This window comes from Xyrauchen texanus, chromosome 48 (assembly GCF_025860055.1).
Source record: "Xyrauchen texanus isolate HMW12.3.18 chromosome 48, RBS_HiC_50CHRs, whole genome shotgun sequence".
In the NCBI taxonomy this organism is placed as follows: domain Eukaryota; kingdom Metazoa; phylum Chordata; class Actinopteri; order Cypriniformes; family Catostomidae; genus Xyrauchen; species Xyrauchen texanus.
In genome coordinates this window covers 12,152,570-12,179,605 of record NC_068323.1, presented here as the reverse complement: position 1 = coordinate 12,179,605, position 27,036 = coordinate 12,152,570, and the positions used below count along the sequence as shown (strand labels likewise).

The 27,036-nt window shown below is 41.9% G+C and overlaps 1 pseudogene; it reads left to right on the top strand.

The window, feature by feature from the left end:
• LOC127639500 (inaD-like protein) overlaps positions 1-27,036 on the top strand; it is a 132,166-nt pseudogene that overhangs the window by 96,484 nt on the left and 8,646 nt on the right.

The following is a 27,036-nucleotide window of genomic DNA, read 5'->3' as shown; positions in this document are numbered from 1 at the left end:
AACAGAAATTCCAGCCCAGAATGGAAACTTCAAAGTAGAATATACTGGCTGTAGCATTGTTATCGGAGAAGCCAGTATTTCAACTTAGCATGTTTCCTAATTCTCTAATGACCTGTTATGGTAATTTAATGATTTAGTACAGTAAACATATAACATAATTAATATTATTTCAAAAATATTTCATATTAACATGATTTTACTGTGATAAAATCACGTACTAACCTATTCTGTGTGAAATTTCACAACTTTGTTGCCATTACAAAGTAACGCTGTAAACCCTAAAACTCTAAAATGGCCAAAAAAAATTCATGTTTAAGCAATTTTAACAGCTCAAATTATACAAAAGTTTTTCCAGAATTAATACGTTTTTATAAAATTATAAACTTCACATTTCTGCCTTTGAACTCTCCAAAAATGTGCCCCATTTACTTCCACTGTAGTGCCTCACTGTAACCTCAAGGAGGGATGAGTTGACGTTTTTTGTGGCAATCAACATTGTACCACAAATGCTGTCGATTGAGCTTAATTTGTATTGAACCCAAAAAAGACAGTGAAGGAAGCCCTGTATAATTAGGCTAGTTTTAAAAATCTTTATTTTATTTTTTTATGGGATGTTCACAAAAGATGCTAGACAGATCCCTATGAAAAGGTGCAGAACAGCAGGATCTCAAAACGCATTTTTAAAAGTTGGACAATTTTGTAACTTTTCTGAAAGGGTTTTTCTAGGCAAACTGTCTTACAGCTAGCTTTTAGCACACTTATTAAAATGCAACAGCTAAAAATTTTAACTAACATAAATTTCTTAAGTAAACAATATAGACAAAGTAGTCAACCTCACTAATCGACTAGTCGGTTGTTGGATGACGTGTTGACTAGTTCACCATTGGGAAACATCCTTGTAACTACGCAAATGTTTTCTGTCCATGTTTAGAGGTAATCAGGCACAGGTATGCGGACCTGCCGGGAGAGCTGCTGATCGTGGAATTGGAGAAGGATCGGAGTGGCTTGGGACTCAGCCTGGCTGGAAACAGGGATCGGTCCTGTTTGAGCATTTTTGTGGTGGGGATTACTCCTGGAGGACCGGCCAGCCGCGACGGCTGCATCAGTGTGGGCGATGAGCTATTGGAGGTGAAAGAAATGCACAATGAGCCGTCATGTTTTTGAATAGGTTATGGATATTGTGGCAGGAAAGTTGGTAGAGTTGTAAACAAGGATTCTTAGGAATCCTAAAGTCTTAGGATTCTCAGATAATCAAGTGAATCCCCCTTGGCTATGTGTCAGTGCTCATGGCTTAGTCTCTCTCTCTCTCACTCACTTTCTGTCTCTGGTAATAGACATACATTTTGCCATTACAAAGTACTTGTTGCAACCAGTTTAAATATTTTGTCCTAGACCACTGTCAAACGCAACTCCTCGCATGCCCACAAACTGAAGTTTTATCACACTCATAGTAAATGCACTGTATCAAATGTATAGCCACAAGACATAAACTCTAAATGACTTAGCATGACATATATGTTAATATATATAATGCTCACGTCTTGTGGCTATACAAGCAAAGTCAGTTTAAAAGAAAAATTGTCAAGCATCATTTGCACTTGCCATTTTGGTTTCATTAATTGTTGTCTCATCGTGTATACGTTTGGGGCCACCATATTTGCTTTACCCTACCCTAGTCCTCACAAAGACAGCAAAACTTGACCCACACACACACATCATACTCACACCATGTTATCTGCTCCAGTAAAATGACATGAGACACAAGGGTCATCTTGGTCAGTCCAGTACATGTAAAATCATTCTTGGGGGACATGGAGGCCAGACTTCATGTTCTGTTTATGGTTCACTGGTTCATGTATATCTCGGTCTCATTTATCTCATTGCCTGAGCTATTATGGGCAAACGAGAGGGATTCCATGCAAGTTTTTGCCTCAAACAGCCAGATGAATTTCAAATCGCTTTAAATGTTCAGTGATCATCTGGATGGCTCTACGTTTCTACATGTGTTTCCGCCTCAGAATTGCTTATAGATTTAGCAGTTTGGTCGACATGTACAAATGGCGTATTTTGGTGTGGAATTTGATGCCCGCCACAGCCGAGGCGCAGAGTAGTGCTCGCTGACCTTTGTCTAATATCTATCTCCATTAGACGTGAACATGCTGCGGCATTAGTCATGATCGAGTAGGGCTCCCCAGTTAATGATTCTGTCACAGGTAATTGGACACACAAGTCAACCGGACTCAAATACGTGTTCACAAGCTTAGTTGCAGTTAGTTGTAACCAGTTTACATACCTTCATGTTTTCTCGCACTTACACACATTCCTAAAACAAACCGAATGGCTTGTACGAAAGCACTATGGTAGTACCATTTGATGTTGCCTGAAAACGTCCGACCCCAATGTTGTCAATTATAAGCCTACTATATTAACATAATTTCACTGTTGTTTGACAAATTCATGGGCCTCATGGCATTTTTACTGTACTAACTGGATTTCTTTTTGTGCCATCTTTAGATAAACAACCAGGTGTTGTACGGCAGAAGCCACCAGAATGCGTCGGCCATAATAAAAAGTGCCGCATCAAAGGTCAAACTTGTGCTGGTCAGGTAAGAGACCTCAGAAACGGCCTTCAGGGGGCTCAGACATCTGCTTTCACATGGTACCATATGTTCAGCAATCAGCTTTGTTAGAAATTCTCCGACTTGTCGAAATCTCCAGTGGTTGGAGGGAAGGGGTTGAAAAATAGAGGGCATGGAGATGTGACCCGAAAAGGAAAGTTGTTTCTGAGGTGGAGCAATTTATACAAGTTTGATGAAAGATTATGGAGAAATTAAAATACTGTATTGCAATAATATTACATTTTTACACTATTAAACAAAAATTGTCAGTTGAGGTGGTTTGGGCATCTGGTAAGGATGCCCCCTGGCCGCCTCCCTAGGGAGGTGTTTCAGGCACGTCCAGCTGGGAGGAGGCCTCAGGGAAGACCCAGGATTAGGTGGAGAGATTACATCTCCACACTGGCCTGGGAACGCCTCGGGGTCCCCCAGTCAGAGCTGGTTAATGTGGCTCGGGATAGGGAAGTTTGGGGCCCTCTGCTGGAGTAGCTGCCCCCGTGACCCGACTTCGGATAAGCGGTTGAAGAAGAGAAGAAGATGAAACAAAAATTTTATTGTAGTAGTTCGAGTTTTGGTGGGAATGTGCTTAAATATCTTGAAATTAACGTATCAGTGCGATAAAACGTAATGGTTCTTAATATAAGCTTAATTCTTTTGATTTTGGGATGAAATATGACCGGACATTTCTTCTTAAGTTACCCAAAAACACTTATGAATATGCCTGCATAACAGTTATGCACAACTACAAAAGTAGTATGCACTACCAAAATAGCGTGCGCTACAAACACATGGCATGCATTTAGAGAGTTTCATCATTATAGTGTCTTTTTTTTAAAGTCAAGGGATATCACGTATAATGTAGGTATAATGGTATTTTAATATGTAACTATGTTTAAAAATTCCAATATTTTAGACTATTTTGCTATCCCATCACAAGAGATTTAGGTGTGATATGGTGCAATGGACTGAAACCGCTCTCTCAATATCTGAGACTTTAAAGCAGACGATTATTGTGATGCAGAACATAGTTTTGAACTGTGCAGTCCTTCATTCGTTCTTGGAGGAAAGCGTTCTGTCATTGCAGGCATAATCGGACTTATCTGTTTCTGATCTTGTATTTTCATATGAGTATTTGTTAGCCTGACCTTTACGTGACTGCTTATTTTGTCAAAATGACAGTTTTTGCTGATAACTGCTTTGTAAAGGCACCTTTATATCATCACCATCTTCAGCTAATAATCAGAATTCCCAGGAGTTTGACAGCTCAGTTTATAGCAATCAAAACAAACATTGATATGCTATTAAATATTAATAGACTCACTTTGATGGATGTGCGTTTTGCGTTGCCATCATTCCTGTCAGGGAGGTTGCTGAATTTGGTATCATTTCTGTAATAGATTGTACAGAAAGTGCATTATGACTGCTTTGTGATGCTCTTTTGGTAGAGTCAATGCAGGTGCATGTGCCGACAACATGCAAAGTCTTAGTTATGCTGAGGCTGAAATGTGCATCACGCACACTGAGAGTGAGGCGTACCGTCACGCAAAAAGCGATGTATACTTTGGCCTTAAGTACACTACTTGTTGGTTAATTTGCCCAAAAAGTGTAAATACTGTACTGTTTGTGCACTGTACTGTGCTTTTTAAGCTGTTTGTTTTATCCGGACTAATGCCGTGAGTTTGGAACGAGGCTGTCCAACATACTGCAGATTGATATCTTCAGGAAATTTGTTTGAAAGCACTCATTATTTTTGCAAATTTTTTTGGGGTGACACTAGTGGCACAAATATAACACACTTCAACTTTTAATTAGTTTCCATCCATTTTGCTAATTTATGCAAAAAAATCTGAAAAAATGTGCGAATAAAGCTGCGTTTTCAACCCATGTGATCAAGAGAACAAAATCATAATTTCTTGGGGAAACTGGCACAAAATAGATATGAAAATGAAAGTTAAAGCCACAGTGACTCATTTTATTAAATTATTAAGTAATAAATTATGTGTGGTTTAGAGTGTGCAAATTCTAAAGGAATGCATTCGGTAAATGTGTGTGGGGGCGGGGTTTAAGCGCATTTTGGAAACTTTATATCTTTTACTTAATCCAGAATTTTTAGGGCTGTCAATTTAACGTATTCATTTAGTGCGATTAATTAAAAAAAAATATAACAAGTTAAAAAAATTATGTAATTAATCATGCCCCTGACACGTAAGTAAATTCTGTAATGAAATATGGATTTTCCTACCATATGAGCAATTCAAGCTAAAGTACATCTGTTTTTACAAGCAATGTCAATAGGTGGCAGCGTGCCTCAACAAACCTCACAAGCAACACAGCCACAGAATTTGAACCGCTCACTCACTGTTGCCAATTTACCGACTTTGTTGCTAGATTTAGCAACTTTTTGACCATTAGCGATTATACCCACCTAGCGACTAGCAACAAATTTAGCAACTTTTGTAGTCTGCTTTAGTGACAGTCTTCCACATATGGCGACAGAAAAAAAATGAGCTCCATCGTTAATGATGTATCATCTCATTAATTTTTCTCAGTGTTCTAGCGCCACCCTACGTTTCAAGTAAATTGATTGACCTGCATGCCATCAGCAGTTGGACTTACCTGCAAACGGATGTTCTGTATAAATCGAATGACTGACAAGCCTTTGTGTTGTTTGTATCTTTTGCTACAGTCTCTCAACCTCAATTCACGTGCATGCTTTCCGTTTAGATAAGAAAAGTCAGCCTACAGCGATGGAAGAACATAAAGAGATTATCTGGCAGGGTGACAGAGAGAAAGAATTGTTATGAACCCCTGACCTATAATAAAGTATAGAGATAAGTGATATGAACAGATGAGGTGTCACTGTAAAAAATCATTGTGACACAGTAACACTGTAGTAAACACTGATGGTTCAGCATCACACAGCAAATATGTTAAATATATTCGTATATTATACATTTATTAATTAATAAGATGTATTACATATTATCTCCAAAACACCTTCATGTGAGGCATTATTAGGCATATAAATCTATCTTTTAAAAATAAATAATAATAAAAACATCCCCAACACAACACCGCTGCCTACCCCTGATTGCTATTGATAGGGTCATTTTGGCCAGCTTGTCGTTGTGCAGTTCAATTACAATGTTTTTTTAATGTTTTGTAATTATCCCCAACTGCTTGCTATGCAGAGTTTTACAGGCAAATTTGGGCCAGCTTGTTCAGGAATGTTAATTAAAATAGTTTTATTACAAAACACGAAAAAAAGAACATCAAAAGGACAATTGGTGTAGTTGGCAGGATGAAAACAGATTGCAATGATTATCCAAGAGATGCAGTTCAGGAATTGCTGTAAAAGCGTGCTTCCATCTTCATTATTTCAGCTGTGTGATTGCTTCTGGAAATAGCGTTAAAGGTTAAGTAATTTCTGCGTGACTAGCATCACCGGATGGATTTCAGGTTTCCTGAAAACTACTCCCTTTCTGCCATTGGTCATATAGTCAGATAATTTCGCCCCAAATTTATACCATTGGTTGAGCTAATGTTGCTATGTAGGGCAGGACAGGATTCACAAACAAACAGAGCAATGTTTTGTTAGTGCCACAGTGTTTACACTTTTCATGGGAATCCGTCTGCAGAATCTGTACAAGATCTTTGGAAAAGGAGAAAGTATTTTAACAGAAAACAGTGCAGACATTCCCTTTAAAATAACCGACAAATTTCTGAGATAGCCCTCCGGTTTCAAGACATCAACACATTTTTTATTTAGTTACACGTTTACATGTCCCAGGACACAGACATCATAATGATTGCGTCATGTCGTCTTTACCCGAGACATGTTTCCCAGTTGCTCTTTTAAAGCCTCTTTAATCCATTTAAACTGCATGACTGTATTGTTTCTGAAATATTCCCCTTTCTGCAGCAGACTGATCACTTGTGTTGTGTGGTTTGTGACCATTGGGATGACACAGCTTTGTCGGAGACGTATTAGCATTGTTATTTTTCACCATCTTGTTTCACTATCCACACAAGGCCCTACTCAGGCATGCAAACATCTGTTGCTGTACTCAGCTAGTCTGAAGGAGATTGCTCAGGACATATGGAAAATGGAATCTGAGCAAGGTAGAGAGGGACAGGAATTTCCATATATAAAGAGAATTGAGGGAAAAGGTCCCTGTTATCAGAGATCCATGATCCAACTGATTTAGCTGGTTACAGTATATTAAGGCCTGTTCCTAAGTCTAAATCTTTATGGACTCCTGTGATAGTGCAATGATCCTATGTGGTTTGATTTTTTTATTTTTTTTTATTCCTTTTTTGTTTTGTTTCTGGTCTTTTGTTTTTGGTTTGGTTTTATTTTGGTCTGTTATTTAGTTTTGCTTTGTTTGGTATAATTTTGTTTCTGTTCTTTTGGTTTGGTTTGAATTTTTGGAAATTTTTTCTGTTTTGTTTCTTTTCATTTTATTCCTCTTGTTTTTGGTTTGATTTCATTTTTGCTTTATTTTGGTTTTCGTTTCATTTTGTTTCTGTTCCTTTGTTTTTGTTTTGTTTTTGTTGCTTGGTTTGGTTTTGTTTGATTTTTGTTTTGTTTAGTTTTTGTTTCTATTCTTTTGTTTATAGTTTGGTTTTGGTTTGTGCTTTAGGTTTTGCTATGTGTTCTGTTTTCTTTTTTGGTTTGGTTTTATTTTTTTCAGATGTCATTCAAATTCGGAATAAGAATAAGACTTAAGAATTGTTAATATTTTTTATGCAAAAAACAGTCATCAGAATATTTTTGATTGTGTTTTGTTTATGTATCGGCCGGGCCTCAAATCTTCATTAATTTGTTTCTGTTTCTCGATAGGAATAAAGATGCTATCAATCAAATGGCAGTCCCTCCCTTTCCCTCTCAGCATTCATCTATCTACCCTATGGAGGTATGATACATTACAAATAATCACGTCTACTCTCTCACTGAGGCGTGCATGTTTTGCGCATCTAGTGGCACTAAACAGAATTGCAAAATAATTTAAAAAAGTTTCAGACATTCCCACCTAGATTAACAGATTGTCCCACGCCAAACTCCTACCATTAGTTTGGGCCACTGTTATTCTCTCCAGCCCAGTCGAGCCACTCAAACTAGATTAGTGGCACTAATGCTGCAGGATACAAATAAGATAAGTTTCTGTTCCTTTGATTCTCCTTATGAAAGTGCATGTTAAAACAGCACCTGTTTTAAGATTATTGGATATCATTGCTGTCGGTAATAGCTCATATCAAAGAGCATTATCTTTTGTCCAAGTCTCAGTATGTACGGAGTGTTTTAGAAGTTTGCTTAGCCCAAGCAAACTGCAATTTAAAGGGGTCATGACATGAGAAACCAAATTTGCCTTGATCTTTTGGTATATAAGAGGTCTTTGTATCATTAAAACGTCCTGCAAGTTTAATATTTTAAGACGTCCTCCCCATTCTAAACGAATCATTTATTTAATCAAGCTCAAAATACAGCTCGTTCTGGATTCATGGTTAGAAGTGACGTGTCGGTTAGAAGTGACGTAACACCGTTTGCATATGACCGCCTCCAGCACAAGATAACTACGCTTTAAGCGCAAGACTACGCTCATTTCGTATCGCCGTGCGCCTCACAAGTGTTCAGTCGATGGACAGCGAGCTCTGACAGAGACTACTTGTGCACAGGAAAATTACGATGCCACACAGATGTGCTGTTCCTGGCTGTGGTCAAACAAAACCTCTGAATAAGCTGCCGAAAGATCCAGACGTCAGGGAAAAATGGATGTAGTTTATTTTTTGCGGACGACCCAGTCACGGCAGTGTTAACTTAAGCGTTTGTTCTGTACATTTTAAGGATGACTGTTTTGAGAACAAATCTCAATATGATGCTGGCTTTGCCAGAAAACTGTTGCTCAAAGATAAGTCCGTGCCGACTATTCTGGGAACAACGACGACGCAAACTGTAAGTAATCTATTTTAAACTTTAAACTACTTTTTAAAGCGCAATTTCATTCATTATGAATAATCACAGTGTTTTTACTTAGTTTACTTGCATATTGTTCTGGCTGGGGGCGTCAATAATTGATACATAGGCACTGACGTTAGCCAATCATAACAGTGGGCGTTAACACTGAAGTCTTAAATGGAAAACGCCCCCAAAACAGACTGTTTGAATCAGAGGATGAGAAACAGGGTGGGAAAAGGTCATAAATCACTAGATTTTAAAAGTTTTTCTTAAAAAAATATATATTAATACTATAATTGCACCTAAGGGAACATAATAATACAATAAAAAAAACCATGTCATGACCCCTTTAAAGGCCAAGAAAGTTGTATTGCCAACAGGCAGACTTGTCTTCTACAACATCAATGCTGGAATTGCATTTTTGCACTTACCAAGGGTCAGCTTCCCTTCCTGTACTTCTAGAAGTGAGATTGAGAGGAATCTGACAGAACGGATTTGTTGTTTCAGGCACATCAAAATACGCCAGTGGTTCCAGCTTTGCCAGAGAAGCCACCATTGCCCGAAAGCCTCCCTCTCATCAGAAGCCCACCAGAGCCACTACTGATCAAGGTGATCTATGTCTTCTCAAACATATCAGTTATGACTTATTAATGACTTACATGACAACTTTTTGATTTGTTTATCACACAAAGGGATCATATTGCTTCAGAAGACTTGAAATATAGTGCACAAGTCATATTGACTACTTTTATGGTGGTTTTATTTTCTACTTCCCCTCATTTTCATCCCCTCATTGTCAGTCTAAGCATGGACCAGTTGTTCCTGACCTAAATGTGATTTGTTTCTGTAAACAAACATTTGAAGCCTCAAGCTGCCTCTGTGGTTCTTGACTCCGAACAGCAGCTCATTTCCATCAGCATATGCATCTAGCACAACTTTGTCCTAGATGGAGACAGAGAATGCAATTTTGACCTAGTTGAGGCTCTGAGGGGCGTATCTAGGCCTTGTACTTTATTTTACCTGTTTGTTTGTCTCCTGATTCAGGAGCAGCCCAGCGGGGCTTCAGCTGTGAGCCTCACACCGATAGAACCAACACAGAAGAGTGTCAGAGAGGGAGAATCAGCTTTAAAGGTGAGAAACATCTATGAAGATCTCAACATAGCCTATGAATAAAAACAAACTTAAAATTAAGTGCTGTGGTGGGATCACTGTGATAATGTGAGTTATAACATGGCACTGAACGCTTGCTTCATCCATCTACCATCGTATTTATATACATGGCATTCCATGGTTCATCAAAGAATGGAATGTCCAAAAACATGATATTCCCATGGTACAATGGACACTATGGTACTATGTCCAAAAAAACATGGTATTACCTTGGTACTTCTTCCAAAAAACATGGTATTACCTTGGTACTTCTTCCAAAAAAACATGGTATTACCTTGGTACTACTTCCAAAAAACATGGTATTACCTTGGTACTTTTTCCAAAAAAACATGGTATTACCTTGGTACTTTTTCCAAAAAACATGGTATTACCTTGGTACTTTTTCCAAAAAAACATGGTATTACCTTGGTACTTTTTCCAAGAAAACATGGTATTACCTTGGTACTTCTTCCAAAAAACATTTGTCATCAAAAAAATGTGGTATTACCATGGTACTATGTCCACTGTGGTACAATTTCAAAAAATACATGGTATTACCACAGTACTATTTCCAACAAAACTCCCCAAAAACATGGTATTACTATGGTACTGTTTCCAAGAAAAACATGGTAAATGATTTGCATTTATATAGCACTTTTTTAACCTTTCAGATGTTTTTAAAGTGCTTTACACTGTGTCATACACACACACCAATGACAGCATGGTATTACCATGGCAATATTTCCAAGAAACATGGTATTACATTTGTAACCCGGACACACACACACAAGATGAGACAGTCACAATGTAAGTCAAAAAACTGCTTTTATTGAAACAATAAAAGCAGGCAAAAGTACAAACGGGCAAATCCAGTGAAGAGTTGTCGAGGGAAGCGTAGGGTCAAAAGCCGGGGAATCAAAGAGAGTAAAGGGGGCAAATCCGGGAGAGTAGTCGAGGGAGCGAGGGTCAAAGCCGGGGTAAACAGGATCGAGAGGCGGGTAACTAACAAAGGGAGTAGACAGGGGTACTAGGGGAACGAGGAGCTGGCAAGCTAAGGGGGTAATCAAGAGGAGTTCAAGAGGAGGGCAAAACTAGACGAGACTAGCGGGGGGCAAAGATGAGGGAAACTAAACACAATAACCAACAACCGTGAGACGAAAGGGTAGTGATATATATAGGGGCGAGTGCAGGTGTAAACCATGACAGGTGATGAGATGAGTGCAGGTGAAACTAATGTGCAGGAGTGCAGATGACGCGAGTGCAGGTGGTCATAATGTTCTGGGGGATTGGAAACGCATGAGAAACTCGAGGAAGGGAGATTGCCTACGAGCATGTGAGCGAGTAGGAGCAAAGTGGGCATGAGGGCTTGAGCGAGCAAAAAGAGTGTGCAAGCTCGAGGGGGCAGAACGAGCGTGGAAGCTCGAGGGGGCGGAGCGAGGGAGCGGGGTTCGTGACAGTATTCCCCCCTCTAAAACGGACAGCTCCTGACGGCCGCGCTCGGTTGCGAGGAAGTGGTGCTGGACGAACCCAACAAACAAAAAACCCTGAACAGACAACCCACAAAACACACAAACAAAATTGAGGGCAGTCCAAGGGGCACAGAGGGAAATGAGACAGTCCATGGGGTCAATGGGCAGTATCAAGGTCTGGGGGAACATAGCGGACAGGCAGGTGGTCGGGAGATCTAGGGGGCAGCCGTAGGGCAGAGACTGGGTCAGGGGGTCTGGAAGGCGACTGGAGGACAGGGACTGGGTCCGGGGGTCTGGAAGGTGACCACCGGACAGGAACAGGGTCAGGAGGCCAGGGAAGAGGCCACAGGACAGGGAGAGTGTCAGGGGGCCACCGGACAGGGTCAGGGGGCCAGGGAAGAGCCGTGAAAGGCGGTGCCGTCAGAGGCGGCACTGTAGGCAGCTCTGGAGGTGGGGTTCTGGAAGGCTCTGGAGGTGGAGCCGAAGGAGGCTTTAGGGGGGAAGGCCTGAAAGGCTCTGGAGGTGGAGCCAATGATGGTGGCGCCGTGGGAGGCTCTAGAGGCGGAGGCCTGGAAGGCTCTGTAGTCTCGGGGGGTAGAGCCGTAGGAGGCCCGAGAGGCGGAGCCATAGAAAGCTCTGGAGTCTTTGGGAGCAGAGCCGTGAGGGGCTCGGGAGGTGGAGCCGTGGGAGGCTCAGGAGGCGGAGCCGTAGGAGGCTCGGGAGGCAGAGCCGTAGGAGGCTCGAGAGGCGGAGCCCTAGGAAGCTCTGGAGTCTCTGGGAGTAGAGCCGTGAGAGGCTCGGGGAAAAATGTCGTGGAAGACTCGAGAGGATCTAGAGGTGGGGCCCTGGAAGGCTCGAGGGGGGAGCCATGAAAGACTCAAGAGACGGAGCCCCGAGAGGCTCGGGAGGAGGAGGAGCCCTGGACGACTCGAGAGACGAAGCCCTGAGAGGCTTGAAAGGGGGTGGAGCCCTGAAAGAATCGAGAGGAGAAGCCCTGAGAGGCTTGAGGGGAGGAGGAGCCCTGAGAGACTCGAGAGGGGAAGCCCTGAGAGGCTTGAGAGGGGGAGGAGCCCTGAGAGACTCGAGAGGCGAAGCCGTGAGAGGCTTGAGGGGTGGAGCCATGAAAGACTCGAGGGACGGAGCCCTGAGAGGCTCGAGGGGAGGAGGAGCCCTGAAAGACTCGAGAGGGGAAGCCCTGAGAGGCTTGAGGGGGGGAGGAGCCCTGAGAGACTCGAGAGGCGAAGCCGTGAGAGGCTTGAGGGGTGGAGCCCTGAAAGACTCGAGAGGAGAAGCCCTGAGAGGCTTGGGAGGGGGAGCCCTGAAAGACTCGAGAGGAGAAGCCCTGAGAGGCTCGAGAGGAGGAGCCCTGGGAGGCTTGGGAGGAGGAGCCTTGAAAGACTCGGGAGGAGAAGCCCTGAGAGGCTTGAGAGGCGGAGCTCTGGGAGGCTCGAGGGGTAGAGCTCTGGGAGGCTCAAGAGGAGGAGCCCTGGGAGGCTCGGGAGGAGGAGCCTTGGGAGACTCGAGAGGCGGAGGCCGCAAGGGCTCTGAGGGGCGAGCAGAGGCTGGCAGAGCCGTGGAAGACTCTGGGGGCGGAGCAGAGGCTGGCAGAGCCGTGGAAGACTCTGGGGGCGGAGCAGAGGCTGGCAGAGCCGTGGAAGACTCTGGGGGCGGAGCAGAACCCGGCAGAGCCATGGAAGACTCTGGGGGCGGAGCAGAACCCGGCAGAGCCGTGGAAGACTCTGGGGCGGAGCAGAACCCGGCAGAGCCGTGGAAGACTCTGGGGGCGGAGCAGAACCCGGCAGAGCCGTGGAAGACTCTGGGGGTGGAGAAGAACCCGGCAGAGCCGTGGAAGACTCTGGGGGCGGAGCAGAACCCGGCAGAGCCGTGGAAGACTCTGGGGGGCGGAGCAGAACTCGGCAGAGCCGTGGAAGACTCTGGGGGTGGAGCAGAACCCGGCAGAGCCGTGGAAGACTCTGAGGGAACCTCTGTGGTCTTGAGCACAAGACGAGACTGGGGAGAAGGGGCCCTCTTCCTTCTCTTGCGTCCTCGGCCAACAGGGGACGTGGCCATGGGGACGGTCGAGGCTACAGGCGCTGGCTCGCCGACCGTGGCGGGCATGGGCGCTGGCTCGTAGGCCGTGGCGGGCATGGCCGCTGACTCGTTGGCCGTGGCGGGCATGGGCGCTGGCTCCTTGGCTGTGGCGGACATGGGCGCTGGCTTGTTGGCCGTGGCGGGCATGGGCGCTGGCTCGTTGGCCGTGGCAGGCATGGGCGCTGGCTCGTTGGCCGTGGCGGGCATGGGCGTTGACTCGCTGGCCGTGACAGGCTTCGAGACTGGGGCCGTGACAGGCTTCGGGACTGGGGCCGTGTCAGGCTTCGGGGCTGGGGCCGTGTCAGGCTTCGGGGCTAGGGCCGTGTCAGGCTTCGGGGCTAGGGCCGTGTCAGGCTTCGGGGCTAGGGCCGTGGTAGGCTTCAAGACGGGGGCCGTGGTATGGAACGCTGGTTCAGTTTCTGCCTCCCCCACAGTAAACGAGGAACCAGCGTACAGTAGGGTGAGGTAAATAAACTGAGCCAGGTTGAGAGAGCAGCGACTACCAGGCATGAATGATGAGGCTGGCTCATTCAGTCCAAATTGAAAAATGTCTTTCAGAGCCACCTCATCAAAATTCACCTGGTTGGCCAGGGCACAAAAATTAACCACATAAACCTCCAAGGGTTGACTCCCCTGACGCAACCCCAAGAGTCGGGCCGCAGGCTCCTTAATGTCGAGGGTGGGGTTATGAGTTACACAACCGCTGCCTCGCATAAAAACCCCTTGGTCAGCGTCTGAAGAGCCAAAAAACCTCTCCGGGGGTGGAGAGTTCACGGCGCTCAAATATGCATGGAAAGCATAAACGGGCTCAGGGGCAGACACAGGTGACGCAGGGTGACAAAAATCAAAAATCGCACGTACCTGCTGGCCCTGGGCTGTGAGCGCGCGATCATGCTTCCACATCGTAGCTCCTCGCGCTGAATGTGACGTGTTCCTCCGCTCTAGTGAGCCGTGCGAATCCTCAGCGTGACGCATTGTGACTGTCTTCGGTGAGGTTGGTTATTTTGTAACCCGGACACACACACACAAGATGAGACAGTCACAATGTAAGTCAAAAAACTGCTTTTATTGAAACAATAAAAGCAGGCAAAAGTACAAACGGGCAAATCCAGTGAAGAGTTGTCGAGGGAAGCGTAGGGTCAAAAGCCGGGGAATCAAAGAGAGTAAAGGGGGCAAATCCGGGAGAGTAGTCGAGGGGAGCGAGGGTCAAAGCCGGGGTAAACAGGATCGAGAGGCGGGTAACTAACAAAGGGAGTAGACAGGGGTACTAGGGGAACGAGGAGCTGGCAAGCTAAGGGGGTAATCAAGAGGAGTTCAAGAGGAGGGCAAAACTAGACGAGACTAGCGGGGGGCAAAGATGCGGGAAACTAAACACAATAACCAACAACCGTGAGACGAAAGGGTAGTGATATATATAGGGGCGAGTGCAGGTGTAAACCATGACAGGTGATGAGACGAGTGCAGGTGAAACTAATGTGCAGGAGTACAGATGACGCGAGTGCAGGTGGTCATAATGTTCTGGGGGATTGGAAACGCGTGAGAAACTCGAGGAAGGGAGATTGCCTACGAGCATGTGAGTGAGTAGGAGCAAAGTGGGTGTGAGGGCTTGAGCGAGCAAAAAGAGCGTGCAAGCTCGAGGGGGCGGAACGAGCGTGGAAGCTCGAGGGGGCGGAGCGAGGGAGCGGGTTCGTGACACCATTGTACTATGTCCACTGTGGTACTGTTTCTAAAAATACATGTTATTAACACGGTACTATTTACAAAAAAAGATGGTACTTTTACCATTGTACAATATCTAAAAAACATGGTATTACCATGTTATCATTTCCAAAAAACATGGTGTTACCATTGTGCTATTTTCAAAAAACATGCTACTTCATTGGTACAATGTCCAAAAAACATGGTGTTGCCATTGTACTATTTTTAAAAAACATGCTGCTTCAATGGGACAATGTCCAAAAACATGGTATTAACATAGTAATGTGTCCCAAAAAAACATGGTACTACCTTGGTTTTATGTCCAACATAGAATCATTTCCAAAAAACATGGAAATACCATGGCACTTTAAGTGAACGCTATTAATGTTTTTCGTTCTCATAATTAATAATTTTGTTATTTGAGATTTTGCTTGTGTAGCCTGTTATACTGATTGATCAAACTAACGAAAGTATATTCAATATTTCAGGAGCTGAAATCTTCAGACAAAGTGCTGGACTCTACAAGTGAACAGTCACTCAGACCTAATGTGGAACAGGTGTGCATTTGTGTATATGTATGTGTGTGTAAAACATTGAGGAACTAGCTTGAAGTGGGGGGAATTTTGGTTTCACACAAACAGATGACAAAACAAACCATGCAAGCTCCAAGCAGACAAAACATGGCATTATTATGGAACACTGTTAGTAAACAGTCTAACCTCTGTCTGTTTTTCTGTATTCTTCCGATCTCATCCTCAGATCACCAGTCTTCCCAAAAACCAGAGAAATTCCACCAAGGCCACGACAGGTTCTCTGGAGGTCACGTCCCAGGGATCATCCGCAACAGTCTCTGGCACCAGCCCCGACTTTGAGTACTGTAGCAAAGGTGCTTAACTCTGAACATCACATACTGTACTCTGTGTTTTTTGAACATATTACCTTTGTAACAATGTTCATGTTTTTTGGAGTTTCTCTTTCGCTGTCTCTGGCACACATATGCATGTTTAATCAAGGTTGAAATAAAACTACACAATACTGCAGTGTAGTGTGGCTTTGTCTTTAACTCTTTGAACACTGACAGTTGTTTTTCCAAGCATCCATTTTCCTTCCTCTTGGTGTTAAAAACACAGAATGTGAAACAAGGGCATAGTCAGGAAATTACTTTTGGGTGGGCCTCGTTTTCACCCCCAATTTTTCTTGTTACCAAATTTTCCCTAACAACAGAGCATTCAGACAGCTTGTTCAGAGTTTCAGAAATAAGAATTTATGCTTTTTTTATTATTATTATTTTATAAATATAGATTTTTGCATCATCTTTCTCTTTCTCTCTCATTTTGTCCTTTGTTTCAGACCCTGCTACATGTCCCATAGTTCCAGGACAAGAGACGGTTATTGAGATTTCTAAAGGCCGATCTGGACTTGGTCTCAGTATTGTTGGGGGCAAAGATACTCAGCTGGTATGGTACCAAATGTACAATGCTCAAAACGTTCTTTGAAAGCTATATTTTGTTATGCCATACATAAAAAAACGTCCTGACAGATTTCACTGAAATTGGTGTCCTGAGAAATCACTACTGTCTTTGTAGTGATAGCCCATGGCTACGTAGGCTCTGTAAACAGCAAAAGAATCAAGGGAGCGGCACACATTTTTTAGAATCAGAATCAGACAATACATTTACAAGCACTTAAGCATACATGCATTTAAGGCATTTAAAGGGCCGAAACGTAATAATAATAATAATAATAAATTTTATTTAACAGCGCCTTTCTAAACACTCAAGGTCGCTTTACAGATAATAAAACAGGAACAAGGAACATGAAAGTATAAACAAACAATGATTAAATTATTAAAAAAAGGACAAGAACAGTGCATTTACAAATAAGCAAGCTGGAACAGGTAGGTTTTGAGTCTGGTTTTAAACAGGGGGAGAGAGTCGATACTGCGGAGTTCAGGTGGGAGTGAGTTCCAGAGCTGGGGAGCAGAGCGGCTAAAGTATGTGAACGCAGACACATCTTGCAAAGCATGCTCGATTTCATTTGTCGATGTGTTCTTCAATGTGCCTCAATGTGGTGTTTTCTCTTTCAAGTCAATTACTGTCATGTTGGAGTAACATTTTGTAGAGAATATTACTGTGCAAGTCAATATATTTTTAGCAACTTAAGCCGGTGCCACACTAGATGATTTTTCCAGTGATTTTCAGGTGTGAGCTTCATTTAAATAATTGTTGGCTAGTAGGTGAGAGATAAGGCACACATTAGCATCTGCCGCCGGGTGGTCATTAATCACTTGACCGTCAGGGCTCCCTGCTAAGTTAATGGTTTCAAAACCTGAAAAAGCACATCAGGCTTGCTTGAAAAATCATTCTGTCACCGTGGCAGGGTCTTGTGTTCTCCTCAAGTGACCAATGAGGTTCTTTACTGAAGAACTGACAAGACGTCTGTACGTTTTCATCTTTGATTACTCTCAGCAGCATTTCATCACAAACGTTGATTGTAATCCAAAGTGATTTTGTCATCAAGTGTTTTAATGACTGATGAAATCAGAGAGTGGAGGCACAACAGTTTTTATTGAACTTCTTTACTCACTGAAAGCTGCATGTGTACATATGCAGTCTACTGCAAGCCTCGAGGGTTAAGTTACTCCATGAATTGCTTCATAAATCTCACCGTTACAATTGTTTATGCTCAAAGTGGTACTCCTGTTGTTATTTCGGTGAGCTCCACGTGACAGGCAGAGAGTTGCGGTGAGTCTGTATGTTTGTCAACCCACACACCATTCTTAATCGGCAAGTGTCATACCTCCAACTGAAGAGAGCGAGATCTCTGCAAAACAGGCCACATGTGTGACACCCTCTGCCAAAATTAATTAGTTTGGACTCTGCTAGTGTGGCTCCAGCTTTACCTGAATAATAACACATCTGGTTAAGATAACTCTAGAGGACTGAGGATTGTTCCCACCATGGTAACGCAAGAACGCATGTTAAGCGTGTTCAACCGAACTGAACGTTGGCAATGTGGTGGCCAAGTTCATCCGTCTGCGTTCACTTACTTGTGTAGAGTATGTTTCGGACTTAAAAGTTTGATTTAATTAAAATCTTTATATAAAATATACTGTATACTATATATTTATAGTCATTATGCAACCTTTTCCTCTGGTCTTCGTTATCATTGATAAAATAAATAAAAAAAACCCATCTACAAACATTTTCGTCAGTAATTTTTGTTAACTCTAGACGAACAGCTACGCCATTGGTTGACCCAATTTTGCCATGTCGGGCTGGTCAGGATGCTCAAATAAATGGATCAATGTTTTGATAACATTGCAAAGCCACAGCATTTACAATTGCACTTGGAAACTACCCAACGAATGCTGCACTTATAGTTGTCCCTGCAAATTAAGGTAGGATAGGAGAAAGTATTTAATTTCGAAAACGGCTTAAGCGTACAACACTCTTCTTGGTAGCTAAAAGCATCGTCAAATACGACAAAATATCATCAAACAAGCAAGGTGTAGGGGATCTGTAGAACTTGTGAATGACAGGTGTTCCTGAATTCTGTGGAAATCTGCAGTCACAGATTCCTCGAGGGACCAGTTATAACTAGTATCACGACAGTTAGAGGGCACCAGTAGCTCTCTGTAAGGCATGTGGGATGTGCTGCGTCTCATTCTGTACGGTGCGCCGCAGGGCTGCATCAAAACAGGCAGGTCACAATGGGAGCTTTTTGTCTGCCGGGCTGCAGAGACGAACAGCGCCTCAGGCATTTATCAGCACACTGCCTGACTCGCCTTCATAATGCTGCAGCGCTCTGGCTCTGTGGGCTAGTTTAGCTGTCGAAGGACTTCCATGAGTCAACAAAACCAGCCCTCGGGCTCTGCGGTTTTTCAGCTTGGAAAGAAGTCTCTCTGTATTTATATAAGTGTTTAAAGGTTATAAGTGTAATTTTTTCCATGTTACAATGCTCCAATTCCAGGTTACTATGCTATAAGTAAGCATTTGTATTTTGATACCTCTGAAAAGTGTAAACAGAATCTGTTTGCTTCTCCTTCTAACATACTGTTTTATCTCTCTCCATTCAGGATGCCATAGTGATTCATGAAGTGTATGAGGAGGGGGCAGCGGCACGGGATGGTCGACTCTGGGCAGGTGATCAAATCCTCGAGGTTTGTGTGTGTGAGTGTGTTTTGAAGGTTGTTGCGCCATTGAAAGTTGCACAGCTGGGAGAAAAATGGAAAATGTGGAGTTGTTGGTTCGAGGGTTTGTATTATTGAGAAAATCTGGCCTCTGTTTTCCTCATTAGAAGAGGAGTGGCTATGCATTGTATGGTCTCACTAATGAGGTCAAAGCGGTCTTTCTCTGTGCTAACCCTAGACAATACTGCCACCTGCTGGATGTAAGGAGTAGTGTAAGCATATTCATAGTCATTTAGAGCACTTTCAGAGAGCATTGATGTGTTCAAATTGGCAGACTACTTGCTATTTCTGAAGGAAAGTTGTATGGAGTTTGTACTATTTTGCACAGTTTTCTGTATGCATGAAATACCTTGACTGAAATGTGCATTCAACATCCAAAGCACAGTTCAAGGGTTTCTGTATTCCACAGTGCAATAAATTAAAATCTCCCATGGTGCATGTACATACGCTTTTGGACATTGTTTGCAGGGCCAGTACTAGTATGCAATCTTTGGTGGTGACATTTTGATCTTTAGAGTGGGCAACTGATTATGTCTTCATCGGACCCTGATAGGGTGGACCCCTTAATCATTTCGCCATTCAACCAGAACTGGGGGGGCACAAGGAAAGTCTAGGGGGGCAATGCCCTCCCAGGCCCGACATAGACCCTGCCATGATTGTTAGTCGACACATTTCTTCTAGAAATCCACAGGGCTAACATTTCCCTAAATATGCAATATATTGACATGTGACCACAATTTAGCATAGTAGTGCTTGAAATGTTTATTGTAGCATACTGTATACTTTCACATACGTATAGGCTGCTAGGCAGTATACAATATACTGTAAGCTGTATCTCACTTTTATTATTACAATTAGATCTTTAAAGCATCATTATGTATCATAATTGGTATGTTTACATCTTTTCAACATTTGCAGAAACAATTTATTCGTTGTGATTATGTGTGAAATTTAAAGGGATAGTTCACACAAAATGATCTCATAATTTACTCACCCTCATGCCATCCCAGATGTGTGACTTTTTGTCTTCAGCAGAACACAAACAAAGATTTTTAGAAGAATATTTCAACTGTGCAGGTCCATAAAATGCAAGTGAATGGTGACCAAAACTTTGGACCTTCTAAGGTCTGGTCACCATTCACTTGTATTGTATGAACCTACAGAGCTGAAATATTCTTCTAAAAACATTAATTTGTGTTCAGCAGAAGAAGGAAATTCACGCACATCTAGGACAGCGTGAGGGTGAGTAAATAAAATTTTTGGGTGATCTATCTCTTTAAAAGTTTAATACGCAATGGTAACAATGTTTTTTGGTGCCTCTTGCAGGTAAATGGAGTGGACCTGCGCAGCGTGGCTCATGAAGACGCGATAGCTGCTTTGCGGCAAACACCATCTAGAGTGCGTTTGACGGTTCTGCGTGATGAAGCCCAATATAGGGACGAGGAGAACCTGGACATATTTCGCGTGGAGCTCCAGAAAAAAACTGGCCGCGGGCTGGGCCTGAGTATCGTCGGTAAGAGGTGAGTACAGACTACAATGATGGCGCAAATACATCACCCAGAAATCTATTTTATGTGTTTGTTTACATCAGGAAAATGTGTTTTTTAGGTTGTTTGCTTACCTGCAATACATCTATAAGACGTTTCCTCTCGGATGTGAATAAGACAATCAGCAGATATCTTTGAGACGTTTTTGATTCAGAAATTTAGTAACCCTAAATTTTATCTTTTTAAGATGTTTAGCAGATGTTAATTAGATTGTGATACTTTCCAGATGAAAAGATCTAAACTGACATCTGGGAGATGTACGTGTGCTATCTGGGTAACTAACAAACTTATCCTTTCCTTATGAGGCGACCCTTTGGCTACAAATTAAGTTACTAGCTATGCTAACCAAAATACCATCAATATCACTTGCCAATGCAGAAATGTTTAGATTTATGAACTATAGGAAGATAAATAAAATGATTTGTGGTGAAACAAGTCAGAGTGATTTGTCTCTATCTTCAGAAACGGTAAGGGTGTGTTCATCTCAGAGGTGGTGAAGGGTGGAGCAGCTGATCTGGATGGCAGACTGATGCAGGGAGATCAGATCATGTCCGTGGATGGAGATGACATGAGACAGGTCTCACAGGAGACCGTCGCTGCCATCCTCAAGGTGAGCCTCACCCCAAAGCCTGAAACCTAAAGCTTGTCTTATAGTACATCCCAAAATAGGATTAAAAGTGCAGATTTAGTTGAAGTTGCAAATGCAGGGTGCTGCCAGTAGGTGTCACCTTTTAGTATGTTGTGTGCAGTGATACATAAAATTGAAACATTGTGACATCAGATCTGTGCATGATTTTCACAAGTCTTTTAATGCATTTATTTAGTTGGACTTTTGATGCATGTTCAGATTCCAGTGTGTTTCATTTTATGTGGATTTCAAGTTTTTCTGGAGTCCACTGTGTGTGTTGTGGCAATAGATGGGATTGTGGGAAATGTTCTGGCTTGAATAAGGGTTTGATTTGAGCCCATGTCATTTGGCTGGAATGTCCTGAAAGAGTTCAGCTTGATGGAATTGGCTAGAAACGAGCCATCTGGACGAGAATGGTTGTTGTGTTGTGGCATCTGGTGTTTGCATGTAAAGCAAGGTAATTATTTTGTGTTTTCAAATCTGATTTTATTTAAATACTATTTTCAAAGTTGTTTAAATTTATTACATTTTGTTTAGTTTTATTTTTTATTTTTTGTTTCATTTCATTTTCATGCCACGTGTACACTAATCCATTTTGTGTTTGAAAACTACCTACCATCATTGTTTTTGAAAGTATGCGGTACAAGAGAGTGTTTTTTTGGAGGTGGATGAGAGGCCTAAACATAAAAACATCATTGTTTTTCTTTTTTTTACGAAAATGTGTTAGTATAGATGTGGCATTTGTTTTTTGTTTACTTTGCATTAATTTATTTCATTTTATGAAATGTTTTCAAACAATGTAGTTTTGTCTTGGTTTTAGTTTACGATAATATCCCTGGTGTAAAAGTGCTCAAAAATATGTGGTGTTTTTTGACTATTGAAACAATTATTTATTTTTGTTGATAATAATTTAGTTTTAATAATTTTTATCACCACTGTTTTTAGTTTCATTCCGTTCCAGCCCATTTTAGGCCACGTCCTTATTAATCCATATTCGTTTGAAAATGTTGTTTTCGGTTTCCTAATGTCGTCGTTTTTTAAAGTGTGTGTGGTACAAGAGAGCGTTTTCAAAAGTTGCCGTTTTCGGTGGAGGAAAATGCTGTTCCAGTGTGGAAAAGAGGCTTAAAAATAACAACGTCTTTTCAAACAAAAAATTAATTTCAAATTAAAATTATTTCAGTTTTATTATATGTTTTCAAACCATGTAGTTTTGAGTTAGTTTTAGTTTACAATAATATATCTGGAGTAAAGGTGCTCAAAAATAGTGTTTTTTTTTTACAACTAAATAAATTATATATTTTTGTTGATTATTATTTTTATTCAGTTTGTTTTCCTCCACTGTTTTTAGTTTTATTTCGTTCCTTTCCATTTTAGGCCATGTCTGCACTAATCTGTACTCGTTTGAAAACGTTGTTATCGGTTTCCTAATGTCATCGTTTTTTAAAGTGCGGTACAAATGACTGTTTTCCACATCATCGTACTTTCATACAAAAACGTTTTAGTCTGGATTTGGCCTTTTTTTTGGTTTGCTTTGTGTTAATGAAACGTTTTAAAGTGTCTGTTTTTAGTGTTGTTTTGTTCCATTTTAGAGCACATACATGCTAATCCGTTTTCGTTTAAAAACTATATGGTCAATTTCCTAACGTATCCGTGTTCCAAAGAACAGTATGTGGTTATAGAGTGCGTTTTTGAAAGTCTCTGTTTTTGGTGGAAGAAAAATGCTGTTCCAGTGTGTGCGAAAAGTCTTAAACGGATTAAAATCAATGTGTGTTAGTGTGGACGTGGCCTTGCTTTACGATAATATCCCTGGTGTAAAGGTGCTCAAAAATATATGAAAGTGTGTTCTTGAGCATATTAACATGATGACAGTATCACACCCCACAATGCCATACTGTGAAACATTGCGTGTGTCAATGTGTATACTGTGATCCTGCAGTGTGCCAGGGGAAAGGTGCTTTTGGAACTGGGCCGACTGAAGGCTGCTTCTTGGATCTCATCCAGACGCACTTCCCAGGGAAGTCAGGTGTGTAGTCCGTGTCCAGCATCTCCTCATTGGGCTTCCCCATCACTGTAACCAGCAACTCTAACCCAATCAGTAGTGCATGCGATATAACCAGCGGTGTACAGCTATAAGCATCAGTGTGTTTTGCTCATCCATACTGCATGAAAACAGAAGAGGTTGTGTGTGCATGTATGCAATATTTTGCATGTACAATGGCATGTACAATGTATTTTCATCTGTGTGTATCACTTGTTTGAAGTTATCCGGCATTGTCCGGTTGTGGTGTCTCCTTTAGATGAGTCATGTGAGCACTAACAGCAGCACTCCCACTGCCACGCCCCCTGTCGCTGCCCCGCCCTGCTCTCAAACCCTCAACAACAACATTCAAGCCATCACTGAACCCAACAGCAAAAGCACAGGTACCTCTCACACAAAACAGTACCAGGAAACGGCTATAAAAGGGCTGTAAATCAACCGTAAAACAACACATTTCTTATGTGTCGACAGCTAGCAGTGGACTTTAGAAAGTTGTTATATAAACAGTGAGGTTGATATTAAATGTTTTAAACTCTACGAAAAATCCTTGTGTGAAGTAAAGCGATCGTTCTTGTCTTTTTACCCCTCCAGGGACAGAATCAAGCCTCCGCACAGTTGAGATCACACGAGTAAGAGAGCTTACCTTCAAACACCTCTATATATACAGTATATGTAACATATATACATAATGTACTTCATATATATGCATATAAATTCATAAATAGCTTTCTCCCTCTCTTTTTCTCTCAGGGTCCCACAGATGCTCTTGGTGTCAGTATAGCGGGTGGTAAAGGCAGTCCGCTTGGCGACATCCCCATCTTCATCGCTATGATCCAGGCCAACGGCATGGCTGCCAAGACACATCGCCTCAAGGTACTTCATACTTGTGTTTCTCTTTTACATTTCTGATCTTCATTTTCAACTTTGTCCAGCTGAAAATGATTGATTAAGCATCTATGTCTTTTTTGGGTGTGAAGGGCACTGCTGGAGATTGGGTTTGTATCAATATGAATAAATCGTAAGTGATTCTTGAGTAATTGTATTATTTTTCTCTCTATTAAAGGTAGGTGATAGGATTGTTAGCATTAACTCTCAGTCTCTCGATGGCTTGACTCACGGGGACGTCGTAAATATGTTGAAGAACGCTTTCGGCACCATCGTTCTCCAGGTAACCTTTCAGAACCTGTAACCTGCAGAAATAAGTGTAGGTTGCAGTTTACAAACACTGCATGGATTATTTTCATTGATTTTGTTTAAATTCTGCAATAACTGCTAATTAACTGCTTATGGTTTCTAATTTTGAAATCTTGTGTGTTTAGATTTACAGAAATATTTGCATTTATTTGCAGTGATTTAGTTAATGATTAGACCAATCGCAAGTATCATTAAGGCGTGGTCACATTTACCCGTGCAAGGCGAATTTCCGTGGGTGAAATGCAGTAGGAATCCACACAATTCGGAATTTTGCCTGCTGAACTTCCAGTGGCGTAGATATCTCCCTACGCAAATTTTGGGCAGGGTTTGAGTTTAGTGAACATTAACTTGCAAATTCACAGCATTGGCCAACAGGAAGTTGCTTGGTTTGGCAGTGACCTGTGTGGCCGGTACTTCGTATATAATTACACTGAATAATTACAATGGATGAGGAAATCGTTTGGTGGTGAGTTTCTTTAAAATCTAACTCTTCCAGAGAATATACAATTCTAAAACATCTTCACTCATAGGTAAATGGGGCTGTGCCTTTAGGCCAGAAACAAGCTCTACGCAAGAACGCAAATTAAAACACGAATGCTCGATAAGAGTGCAGTGATACATAAAACTGAAACATTGTGACATCAGATCTAAGTCTTTTAATGCATTTATTTAGTTGGACTTTTGATGCATGTTCAGAATCCAGTGTGTTTCATTTTATGTGGATTTCTGGAGTCCACTGTGTGTGTTGTTTAAACGGTTGCATTAATACACCTTATCAAAACTCTTACTGTTTTCAGGTCAGATAAAGAATTCTACAACAATGTGTTTACAAATGACACCCACTGTGTGTGTTGACATCAAAATATTAATTGTATTGGATGACACTGCGACTTATTTACATTATTACACTGTGAACTAATATTATTCCCAATAAGAAAAAAGTAATTAGACTGTTGACAAGTCTTTTGACTTTTAACAAAAAGCTGGTGGTATTTGGTGATGCACAGGCTGATATAGGGCTCTACCAAGTGTTCTGCATGTGTAACGTACATTCTTGCGTTACTGTGGAGTTACCAGTAAACCATTATTATTCACGTAGCCAGCTTTAAACATGCAACAATTTAACAACCTTGCTCAGCAAGATTATTTTCAAACTGTTAGCACCCCTTGTGGCAACGCTGAGAATGTAACACGTACTTGCATTGTGTTATGACTGCCGTTTTGACACATTTCGGAAGACAACTACAAAGCCAAGCTTGTGTAGTTGGAAGCATTCTTGCGTAGAGTACGTTTTGGGCTTTACTCTTTTGGCAAACACTTCGCTCAACCGAGTGCAATGGCTGCCAAACATGGATCCACAGTTCAAATTAGCCGCAGTGTTCCCTCTCACTGGCTATCTAATTAGCAAAGTCAAATTAGGTAATGTGATTTGAAGTCAGTGCACTAGTTAACAGGATCATAGCAGTCAATCCGTGGGTTGAACCCGAGACTTAAATTTGCTTAAAGAAGCTGTTGGCGCTAAATCGATATTCCGTCCTATCTGGCGTTGTGTACGATATCCCACTGCATTTATTTCCAGTGTTTTAGAGTCGATTGGTGGGTTTCCATTTAATCCCTAGAAATCGCTTATAGCCCACTCACCGCCAACCCTAGTCTGCATGTTTGTGTGTTCTCATAAATAAGAAATGGTTATATTTATGCATTTTTTGTACTATGGCGATACCATTGTACAATGAAGGTATCAGATACCATACCATGATACTTTGATATATACCATGGTTCTGAATGATTATGGGATAAATACTCCCAAGATATTTACATGGTACTTCAGGATCTGTCGAAGAATACCGTGTTACTTCTGTGGTATTAACATGGTACAGGTACTGTGGTAGTCCCATGGTGCAGTAATATTTTCAGATACTTTGGTACTTGAAAATATACGTTGGTATTCAGTGATTATCATGTATATACACCATGGTATATATATATGGTGCTCCAAAGTGCTTCAAAGACTACCATGGTATTACCATGGTATATTTAAGTACTGTGGTAGTACCATGGTACAGTAATGGTATCGGGTTCCATGGTACTTTGATATATGCCAGGGTATTGAATGATTATCATGTACTTACACCCAGGTATTTACATTGTACTCCAAGAAAATTCAAAGAATACCATTGTATTACCATGGTACTTTTTTGTTAGTGGTATATTGTGGTATTTTCTCATGTAGGTGAGGTCTGCATGATATATGTAAACACAAGTGTCTGAGATGGCTTGTATTGTGAGCTGTTATTGGTATGCAGAGCCACTGTGTGTGTATATGTACGGTTATCAGTGTGTGTTAGTGGAGTCAGTGTATTGGAGGACACTGTGCTGTGTATGTGTGCACGTGTGTGTTTGCTTGGAGTCATGGTAGTGTGAGGGGAAAGTGTTTGTGTGAGTGGTTGGTGCTGTGT